Genomic DNA, 8,848 nt, shown 5'->3' on the forward strand with positions numbered 1-8,848 from the left:
TGATACTATCTTGTTTAGACTTGCTTGTTTATTTTCTATTTAACATTTAAATTTTGGATGACGTCATAAAAATGGCAGCGTGAGGTGAGCCTCTTAAAATCTCCCCTGGAATTTACAACAAATTGAATAACTATACCTCCACAAAGGACTCCCTGAGCAGCAGACAGGCAAGACTAAGAGGCACACTACTGAAATCATGTAAAGGTGGGCAAATTGCATGAGCAGGGGAGGAGGAAAGAGAGAAGTACGGAGATGGGGCGCAAGATGCAGACCTAGCCCGGTGCTCCAAGCTCGCTGCATTCTAGAACTACTGCAGCTGTGGGAAAGGGAAGGCCTTGGATGGCTAGGGCTCCGCTTATGGCCCACAGGGCTGAGAGGACAGCATATAACACGGCTGAACGCAATGCTCACGGCAGTGACCTCAGAGCAAAGACTACATAAAGAAGGCTGAAAATGGGGGTTTAAGCCCTCACTGCTGAGCAGAGAATGGAAGCCTTAGGCACTGAGACTAGCCGCCCCCTCACGACCCTCCCAGAGCACACCCCACCCCCACCTGCACAGTGCTAGAAGCGGAACAGTAGCAGTGTCAGATCAAAAGAACAGAATATTTGCAGTTCTGAGAACTGTGGTTTGCAGACATGGACTTGCAGCCCAACTAGTTCCAGCAAAGGGGAGGGAGCCGTGGAAGCAAGACTGGCTGTGGTGGTGGCCTCTGCCATTGCTCTGGGCTCCCTCTCACAACCTACCACACCCCTGTCCCCACCCATCTGGGGGGAACCCTGCAGGAGTAAACAGAGCTGCTGAAACACACGGGTTGTGAATCTGGTGCGGGAACAGCTTTGGAACTTCAGAAGCTCTCCGCATCCCCCAACAGAGGCAGTGCCCTATGACACAGGCAAAATGTTCACAGAGGAGAAGCCCGCCTTCCAGGGAATCCCCCCATTATGTGAGAAGCCAGAATAGTGCAGAGAAAAATAAAACACTACAGTGTGAGAGAGAATAAAAGGCTGCAGTCAGAGAGAAAATAAAACATTCTACCAACACCTACTGGAAAACAAAAGAAAGACCTTTTTCTATCCACATGTTGCAGAACCCACTCCTGTAAATGTCTAGGAAGAGAAATAATAAATCATTCATTGCCATGAATAACCAAGGTAACAAGACAGCTCAGGAAGAAAATGAAAAGTCTCCAGAAAATGAAGTTAAAGACATGGAAATATGTGACTTAAATGACAGAGAATTCAAGATTGCAATTCTTAAAAACTCAATGAGATGCAAGAAAACACAGACAAGCAGTTTAATGAACTCAGAAACACAATCAAAGTACAAAATGAACATTTTATCCAAGATATTGAAATTTTAAAAAAGAACTAAATAGAATTTCTGGAGATTAAGAACTCAATAAAAGAAATGAATGAAATAGCCAGCTTAGGTAGTAGAGTTGACCAAATGGAGGAAAGACTCAGTGACATCAAAGACAGAAATCTGGAAATGACACAGACGGAAGAAGAAAGAGACTTGAGACTTAAAAGAAAGTAAAGAACTTTCTGACTTCATCAGAAAGAGCAATATAAGAAGGAGAGCATACCAGAAGGAGAAGAAAGAGAGAAGGGAAAAGAGAGTATGTTCAAACAAATAGTCGATGAGAACTTCCGAAACTTGTGGAAAGAACTGGATCCTCGAGTCCAAGAAGCAAACAGAACACCTAATTCCCTCAACCGAAACAGGCCTTCTCCAAGGCACATTGTATTGAAGCTGTCATAAAATAACGACAAAGAATTAATCCTCAAGGCAACCAGGGAAAAGAAGATGGTAACAAAGCAAAGCCTATTAGATTATCATCAGATTTTTCAGCAGAAACTCGACAAGCCAGGAGGGAGTGGAACCAAATATTCAAACTATTGAAAGAGAGAAATCATGAGCCAAGAATAATACACCCAGGAAAGATATCCTTTAGATAGATATGAAGGAGGAATAAAGACCTTTCCAGAAATATAGAAGCTGAGGGAAATTTCTAACACATGACCTGCACTACAAGAAATACTGAAGGAGGCTATTCGATGAGCATAAATAGGGATAATTTGTGGCAACCAAAACGTAAAAGCAGGGAGAGTAAAGGCCTGAACCAGAATACAGGAGTGGAAAAAGTAAGCATAGTGAAGAAAATGGAATACTCTAAATATGAAACTTTCTTTTACATAAACTTAATGGTAACCACTCAAAAAAAAAAAATCCAGAACTGAAATATATAACGTAATAAAAGAAGAAACAGAGGGAAAAATCATAGACTACCACCACACAGAAATAATGGACAACAACAGAAAGGCAAAGAAACAATGGAGACACAGTCTTAACAGAAAACCAAAGATAGAATGACAGGAAGTCCTCACATATCAATAGTCACCCTAAATGTAAATAGACTGAACTCACCAATAAAAAGGCACAGAGTAGCAGACTGGATCAAAAAACTAAACCTGAAATCAATGTAATTTTACTAACAATTGTCACCCCCAATAAATTAAAAACAAACAAACAAACAAACAAAAAAACTAAACCCAACTCTGTGCTGCCTCCAAGAGACACATCTCAGCTACAAGGACAAACATAGACTCAAAGTGAAAGGGTAGAAATTGACACTCTAAGCAAATGGTATCCAGAGACAATCAGGTGTAGTCATACTGATATCAGATGAAACAGACTTCAGGATAAAGAAGGTAACGAGAGACAAAGATGGGCATTTCATAATGATAAAGGGGACTGTACAACAAGAAGACATAACAGTCATCAATATGTATGCCCCCAGTCAGGGAGCACTGAAATATACCAAGCAACTATTAACAGAACTAAAATGAGAAATTGACCAAAACACAATTATAGTAGAGGACCTAAATACATCATTGACAGCTATGGATAGATCATACAAACAGAAAATAAATAAAGAAATAGCAACCCTAAATGACACATTAGATGAAATGGACATAATTGACATTTATAGAGCACTTCATCCTAGAACATCAGACTATACATTCTTTTGTAGTGTACATGGAACATTCTCAAGGATAGACCATACATTGGGACATAAAACTAGCCTCAGCAAATTTAAGAAGATTTAAATCATACCAAGCATAATCTCCGGTCACAAGGCTTTGAAATTGGATATCAACTGCAAAAAGAAAGTAGGAAAAAACACAAATATGTGGAGATTAAACAACGTACTTTTAAAGAACGACTGGGTCAAAGAAGAAATAAGAGGAGAGATCAAAAGATTCATAGAAACAAATGACAATGAAAACACATCATACCAAACTTTTCAGGATGCAGTGAAAGCAGTTTTAAGCAGGAAATTTATATCATTACAGGCCTATCTCAAGAAAGAAGAAAAATCCCAGATAAATAACCTCACGTTACACCTTAAAGAACTGGAAAAAGAAGAACAAATGAAACCTAAGGTCAGCAGAAGAAAGGAAATAATAAAAATCAGAGCAGAACTAAATGAAATAGAGAACAAAAAGACAAGACAAAAAAATCAATGCGACAAAGCGCTGGGTTTTTGAAAAGATGAATAAAATTGACAAACTCTTGGCTAGACTCACTAAGATAAAAAGAGAAACGACACTAATAAATAAAATCAGTAATGAAAGAGGGGAAGTTATCACGGATGCCACAGAAATACAAAGGATCTATGAATACTATAGATCCAAGAATACTATGAAGGACTATATGCCACCAAATTCAGTAACCTAGAAGAAATGGACAAGTTCTTAGAAACATATAGCCTTCCAAGGCTCAAACATGAAGAATTGGAAAATCTAAATAGACCGATCAACAGTAAGGAAATTGAATCAGTCATCCAAAACCTTCTCGAAAGCAAAAGTCCAGGACCAGATAGCTTCACTACTGAATTCTACCAAACATTCAAATAGGATCTAACACCTGTCTTCCTCAAACTCTTCCCAAAAATTGAAGAGGCAATACTCCCTAACTCATTTTATGAGGCCAACATTACCCTGATACCAAAACCTAATAAGGATAACACAAAAAAAGAAAACTACAGACCAATATCTCTGATGAATACAGATGCAAAAATCATAAACAAAATTCTAGCAAATCAAATGCAACAATGCATTAAAAAGATTATTCATCACGACCAAGTGGGGTTCATCCCAGGGGTACAAGGATAGTTCAACATATGCAAATACATCAACGTGATACATCACATAAACAAAGCAAAGGACAAAAATCATATGATTATATCAATTGATGCAGAAAAAGCGTTTCACAAGATACAACATCCATTTATGATTAAAACACTTAATAAAATAGGTATAGAAGGAAAACACCATAACATAATAAAGGCCATATATGACAAACCCTCAGCTCATATCATAATTAATGGTGAAAAACTGAAGCCCTTTGCTCTACGTTCAGAAACACGACAGGGCTGTCCCCTATCACCTTTGCTTTTCAGCATAGTGTTGGAAGTCCTCGCCACAGCAATCAGACAAGAGAAAGAAATAAAAGGCATCCAAATTGGGGATGAAGAAGCTAAATTTTCACTCTTTGCAGATGACATGATGGTATATATAGAAAATCCCAAAGACTCCACCAAAAAGCTATTAGAAACAATAACCGAATACAGTAAAGTTGCCGGCTACAAAATCAACGTACAAAAGTCTGTTGTATTCCTATATACTAACAATGAAATCTCAGAAAAAGAAATAGAAAAAACTATTCCTTTTGCATTGCAACAAAAAGAAAAAAATACCTAAGAATAAACTTAACCAAGGATGTGATGGAACCATACACTGAAAACTATAAGACATTTTTAAAAGAAACTGAAGAAGACACAAAGAAATGGAAACACATTCCATGCTCATGGATTGGAAGAATCAACATAGTTAAAATGGCATATTACCCATAGCAATATACAGATTTAATGCAATCCCCATCAAAATCCCAATGGCATTTTTTAAAGAAATAGAACACAAAATCATCAGATTTCTTTGGAACCACAAAAGAGCTGGAATAGCCAAAGCAATCCTAAGAAAAAAGAACAATGATGGAGGTATCACACTCCCTGACTTTAGCTTGTACTACAGGGCAACAATAACCAAACAGCATGGTATTGGTAGAAAAACAGACACACAGACCAATGGAATAGAATTGAGAACCCAGAAATAAACCCACATAAGTATGGACAGATAATTTTTGACAAAGCAAGAAACATGCAATGAAGAAAAGACAGCCTCTCCAACAAATGGTGCTGGGGGAATTGGAAAGCCACATGCAAAAGAATAAAACTGGATTGCTGTCTGTTACCACGTACCAAAATTAATTCAAAATGGATCAAAGACCTAAGCATAAGACCTGAAACAACAAACTGCATAGAAGGAAACATAGGTACTGAATTTATGGACCTTGGGTTCAAAGAGCATTTTATGAGTTTGACTCCAAAGGCAAAGGAAGTAAAAGCTAAAATAAACGAATGGCACTATATCAAACTTAAAAGCTTCTGCACAGCAAGAAACCATCGACAAAATAAAGAGGCAACCAACTGAATGGGAGAAGATTTTTGCAAACAGTGCCTCCAATAAGGGGCTAATATCCAGAATATACAAGGAACTCATGAAACTCAACAACAAAAAAACAAACAACCCAATTGAAAAATGGGCAGAGGGCCTGAAGAGACATATCTCCAAAGAGGACATAGAAATGGCAAATAGACATATGAAAAAATGCTCAACATCACTAATCATCAGAGAAATGCAAATGAAAACCACAATGAGATATCACCTCACTCCAGTCAGAATGGCTATCATCAACAAGACAAATAGTCACAAGTGTTGGAGAGGCTGTGGAGAAAAAGGAATCCTCATACACTGTTGGTGGGAATGCAGACTGGTGCAGCCGTTATGGAAGGCAGTGTGGAAGTTCCTCAAAAAATTACAAATAGAATTACCATCTGACCCGACAATCCCTCTCCTGGGTATCTATCCAAAAAATCTGAAAACATTTATCCATAGAGACACGTGTGCTCCAATGTTCATTGCAGCTTTGTTTACGGTGGCCAAGACATGGAAACAACCAAAATGTCCTTCGCTAGATGAATGGATAAAGAAGTTGTGGTATATGTACACAATAGAATACTATTCGGCGGTAAGAAAAGATAAAATAGGACCATTTGTGACAACACGGATGGATCTTGAAATTATAATGCTAAGTGAATAAGTGAGACAGAAAAAGCAGAGAACCATATGACTTCATTGATATGTGGTATATAAACCAAAAACAACAAAAGAACAAGATAAACAAATGAGAAACAGAAACTCATAGACACAGACAATAGTTTAGCGGTTACCAGAGGGTAAGGGGGGTGGGGGCTGGGAGATGAGGGTAAGGGGGATCGAATATATGGTGATGGAAGGAGAACTGACTCTGGGTGGTGAACACACAATGGGATTTATAGATGATGTAATACAGAATTGTACACCTGAAATCTATGTGACTTTACTAACAATTGTCACCCCAAAAATTTTTAAAAATATTAATAATAAAAAAATAAATAAAATAAAATAAAATAAAATAAAATAAAATAAAATACATGCAAATAATATATGCAAGGAAATGTTGAAAACTGTTACTAATAATATGTGTCTCTGGGTGGTAAAATCATGGGTTATTCGTATTTTTTTTTTAATTAAAGTTTATTGGGGTGACAATTGTTATTAAAATTACATAGATTTCAGGTGTACAATTCTGTATTACATCATCTATAAATCCCATTGTGTGTTCACCACCCAGAGTCAGTTCTCCTTCCATCACCATGTATTTGATCCCCTCACCCTCATCTCCCACCCGCCTCCCCCCTTACCCTCTGGTAACCACTAAACTGTTGTCTGTGTCTATGAGTTTTTGTTTGTTTGTTTGTCTTGTTCCTTTGTTACTTTCAGTTTTATATTCCACATATATTTGTGTTTTCTTATGCATGCTATCTGCATCTTTCATATTTCTATTATTACTATGTCTTCATAATTTTAGAATCGAACAAAATCAAGTTTGTCATAAAAGAGTTCTAGCCTCAGTCCTGGCCTTGCTTGGAAGCCCCAGCTACCTCACTCACTGTAGTTTAAGAGGCCATACTCTCATGCTCCCTTTGTTTTTCTTGTTTGTCTCTATCATAATATTTCTTGAATCGTTTACAATTTTTTCCTTATCTGTTGGTCTCACTCTCTAGATTCTTATATCCACTGAGGAACAGAGGGCAAGGTCCGTGTCTTGAGGTTGCATTCCTAGTATCTATAGCATATGTAAACAAACTTGCTTTACCTTTAAACATTTCTATTTACCTTTAAACATTTCTATTTATACCTACATTACAGTGCTGTCTAACCATAATGAGAAAAGGTTTCATACTTCCAATTCCTATCTGCGTGTTTGGTTGCATAATTTTTTCTCAAAATAAGAATATGCACATAAGTTAATAAATTGTCTAAGCAATTACCTGTAACTTCCCAACCTACGAATTCACCGCTCTCTTAAATTAGAACAATCATGCACAGCAAAGTACTTGGGACAGTCTGGACTTTCTATATTCTGTTGCATTATCCACATATATACATCCTAAGTGGGTTGATTATCTGCTTCAAAATCTGCCCTCTTTAAGTTTTGAGAGTGTTCTATTATGACCACTAAATTGAATAACTTCAGAGTCATTCACAAATTAACTCTAACAAATGGCTTAACACAGAAAAGAATATTATGCAGGTGTCAGGCTTCAGAATATGGTTTTTTTTTAATGTCTGATCTTATTTATTTGTTACACTTAGAAAATCTCATTTTTAACTGGACTCAGAGGTAGAAGCTCTCAGAGAGGACAGCCTGTGTCTCTTGGCAATTTGTTCCTGGAATTTTCCTTTGGCTTCCTCATATTCTTGGCCAAAAGTTGAGCGTATTCTGTAGCCTCTTTCTTATTTTTCTTAGTACACTGTTTCTTTAGAGCAATATGCTCATGTTTGTGTTGCAGGACATGTGGAGTAACAAGACGCTGAATCTTAGGTGCTTTGGTTCTAGGTGTCTGACCTTCTTTGTTTAGGGACTTTTTCACAGCATATTGGAGGACATCATCCTCTTCAGAGAGATTGGAAAGTTTGTGGATTCTGCTAGCTCTTTTGGGCCCCAAGCAGTGAGGCCTAGTAGTATCAGTGAGACCAGGAATGTCTTTCTCCCTCCTTTTTACAATAATCAAGTTGAGAACACTCAGATTGGCATCCACAATGCAACCCTATTTGCCCTTCCTTTTTCCAGTCCTCCTTGGTCTATAACAGGAATGCCCCTTACTGAGCAGGTGGCAGACACAGCCATGGGTCACGACACCCTGCTTCATGGGGAAACTTTGTTTGTCATTCCCACCACTGATTTGAACCAGATAACCCTTCCACTCCTCACCCAGAATGTCAGCAGCAACTTCTGTGGCCATACGCTTCTCATAAAATGACAAAGTTTGCATTCATCGTCCACTTCAATGACTTTCTGGCAGCCAGTGGCTGGGAAAGAGATGTTCAGTTTCATCCTGAAGCAGTCAACTGTCTCCAAGGTGCCACAGGAAAGAGCCATAATAGTTTATGATGATGCACTAGAGAATATTTTTGGTTTAGTGAAATAATTGGAATTACAAGGGTCTTAGCTTAAAAGTTATGCATAACTCTTCTTAGAGTTCAAGGTATAAGAAAGTTGGTCAGCACTGTTCTTAGGATGGGTTCTAGTTACAATTGAAAAAATCAAAATGAAATAAAAGACACCACATATGTTCACAGGAGGTTTGAAAATAGAATCAGATAATTTCAAGGAG

At 37.7% G+C, this 8,848-nt stretch overlaps 1 pseudogene; it reads right to left on the reverse strand.

Moving 5' to 3' along the window:
- Positions 1 to 7,838: 7,838 nt before the first annotated feature.
- LOC117028231 (40S ribosomal protein S6-like) lies at positions 7,839 to 8,568 on the reverse strand (annotated as a pseudogene).
- Positions 8,569 to 8,848: the final 280 nt, after the last annotated feature.

The sequence above is a fragment of the Rhinolophus ferrumequinum genome, chromosome X, assembly GCF_004115265.2.
Source record: "Rhinolophus ferrumequinum isolate MPI-CBG mRhiFer1 chromosome X, mRhiFer1_v1.p, whole genome shotgun sequence".
In the NCBI taxonomy this organism is placed as follows: Eukaryota; Metazoa; Chordata; class Mammalia; order Chiroptera; family Rhinolophidae; genus Rhinolophus; species Rhinolophus ferrumequinum.